The sequence below is a fragment of the Arachis ipaensis genome, chromosome B05 (assembly GCF_000816755.2).
Source record: "Arachis ipaensis cultivar K30076 chromosome B05, Araip1.1, whole genome shotgun sequence".
In the NCBI taxonomy this organism is placed as follows: domain Eukaryota; kingdom Viridiplantae; phylum Streptophyta; class Magnoliopsida; order Fabales; family Fabaceae; genus Arachis; species Arachis ipaensis.
Window position 1 is genome coordinate 9,941,315 of NC_029789.2, and position 2,635 is coordinate 9,943,949.

Below are 2,635 nucleotides of genomic sequence, written 5' to 3' on the forward strand. Positions count from 1 at the left end.
TTTAAAAGTTAAGATTTAAAATCTAAAATAAAAATTTATTTTAAAAAATTAGTTGATTTAAAATTTAAAATAAAAAATAATTTTAATAGTTAATATTAGTTGAAAAATACTGACTTTCTAATTAACTTCTTTAAAAATACAGTTATACTGTAACTCATCATTAATAATAAAGCACAATGCATGAATCATTTTTCTTTTTTTTCTTGGGAGGGGGTTTGTTTTGTCTAGGCAAGTTAACTAATGAAGCCCATTATTACAATAGGTAACAACTACAATGCAACATGGCAGTGCACTGTGTGGCTGTGGCATGCGGTGGTTAGGTTAGTGTGTGTGAGTGGTGTTTGGGCCTAAACTGGAGAATTGCATCTTGACAAACAATTGTTTATTTCCCCTCTTAATCTGGAAAAATATCCATTTAGACATCCAGTTAACAAAGTTGTTTCTGGAGAGACATCCATTGAAATATGGGCCTAAAATAGAGAATTGTGTCAGTAGACCGTTATTATTTTCAGATAAGACAATTCTGCTTAATGTCCAAAAAGATAAAAAGGGACAACTCTGCTTATGACTAGTCAAGACTCGAACTTTTCTCGCAACTACCTTAACACTCAAACTGATATTACGTCCTACGCTCGGACGCAAATAGAAAAAAAAATTGCAAAGTTTTTAAAAAAGAAGAAGCAGAAGTTTTTTCCTCACTCTCAGAAAGTCCAAACCCTTTTCGTTTTTTGTTGAGGTCTGCTGGGGTTTCAACTGACCTAGGCCTCCGTCGATCACCTCGCCACTCACCTCGTTGAAGCGCATTCTCTGCTGTCAAAGGCACTGTGTTGTCGGAGGTACCTAGTCGTTGCTGCTCGAAGGTACGTACTGTGCTATCTTCTCCTCATTGTTCTTGTAGTGATAGGATGAATATGTTACTAAAAATGACTCCAACAATGGGGGCTTTTTACCTGTAAAAAGGCATTTATTTGGTTTTTTTTTTTTTCTTTCTTTTTGGTGTAGTGATGGAGATTCTGATTTTACCATAGACCTATATCACGGTGGAAATTTTCATGATACAAGGCACGGTTTAGAATATTTTGGGGGGAGGGTGTTGGAAAACTTGCACTTTGAGCTTGATGAATGGAGTTTGTAAGAAATAGTTAGTGAATTAAAGAGGTTAGGGTACAAAGGTTATGCTAAGATTTGATACTGTGAACCAGGCTATCAACTGAGGATCTTAGAGAATTGATGATAAGTGATAGAGATGCCATGAGAATGGGTAGATTATTAGTGTCACAAACTGTTAAGCATTGTTCGATATATGTTGTTGATGGATGTAAAAAAAGTAATAGTGTTGAGATAACCTCAAATGATGAGGATTATGTGCCTATTGAAGCTAGTGGTCTGATAGAAGTAGAAGTTGAAGGTGAATCAGAATCATCTAGTGAGGAGGATAAATTTGATAATAGTGGATTTGCTGCTGCAAATGGAGACAATGGAGGTGGATCTACTGCTGTAAATGGAGATAATGCTGCTTTTATAAATTTACAGGTGCTGCTGATGTAAATGTGAACATATTTGATGAAAATAACCTTAGATTTGGGAGAGACAGGGATCAAGAAAGGGCTGCTGCTGGAGCCTTGTTAGCCGACACCAACCACTGCTGTTGCATCTTCACAGCCTCCCCTCACCACACCTGCTGCTGGAGCTTCTCAGCCACCTCCCATAGTTGCTGCTGCAGATTTTGCCTGGGCAAGTTAGTTAAAGACGCACACTATTACAATAGGCAACAACTACAATGCAACATGGCAGTGCACTAAGATTTTGCTCTTTCCAGCTGCTGAATGTCGAATCTTGATACGCATGCATTGGGCATGTTCTCCAAATTGCCGATATTCAATCTCTGATTCTCACTCCAACGGCATCACGCATGATATAGGCTCCCAAAATTAGAATTGGATGCCTGAAAATAGAGGCATGATCAGGCATGAGTCATTACTCATTACTAATGTGTTTAATATCAAACTTAGCTAAATTTGGGGCTAAATGGAGAATTTGCATTTTGATAAAAACGGTTTTTTTCTCCTTAATATAGACATCCAATTAACAAAGATGTTTCTGGAAAGAATCCACTGAAATTTGGGCCTAAAATGGAGAATTGTCACTGTATCGTTATTATTTTCGGATAACACATATCTGCTTATTACTAGTCAAGACTCGGAGCCTTTTTGCAACTATCTTAACACTAACTGATAACACGGGCTATACTCAGACCCAAATAGGGAAAACCAAAAACCGGAAAAAACACCTTGCAAAGTGTTCTTTTATTTTTGAAAGAAGAAGAAAAAGATTTTATTAAGAAAGGTATAAAGACGTTAATTAGAAAATTAGCAATCGATAATACTTATGAAAATGGTTCACCAAAAAATGAAACTTATATTAAATAAAAATTAGGCTATTAACAAATAGAAAATTTGTATAGAGGAGCCTAAGTAATTATGGATCTTTTTGTTGCTAAACTTAAGATAAACACACCTCCTTATTATTTTTACGACAATTAAACAAATTTATGTGCTAAGAATATTTCATGTAAACGATATCATGTTTACTATTAATATTTGTCTCATTTTTATTTTTTAAATTTTAAAGTATT

General features: G+C 35.3%; 1 long non-coding RNA gene across 1 annotated transcript; it reads left to right on the top strand.

Annotated features, from left to right (window-relative positions):
* LOC110271746 lies at nucleotides 693–2,048 on the top strand. The gene is made up of 2 exons (XR_002362377.1): nucleotides 693–860; nucleotides 1,003–2,048. It is a non-coding gene; the product is annotated as an uncharacterized LOC110271746 (long non-coding RNA).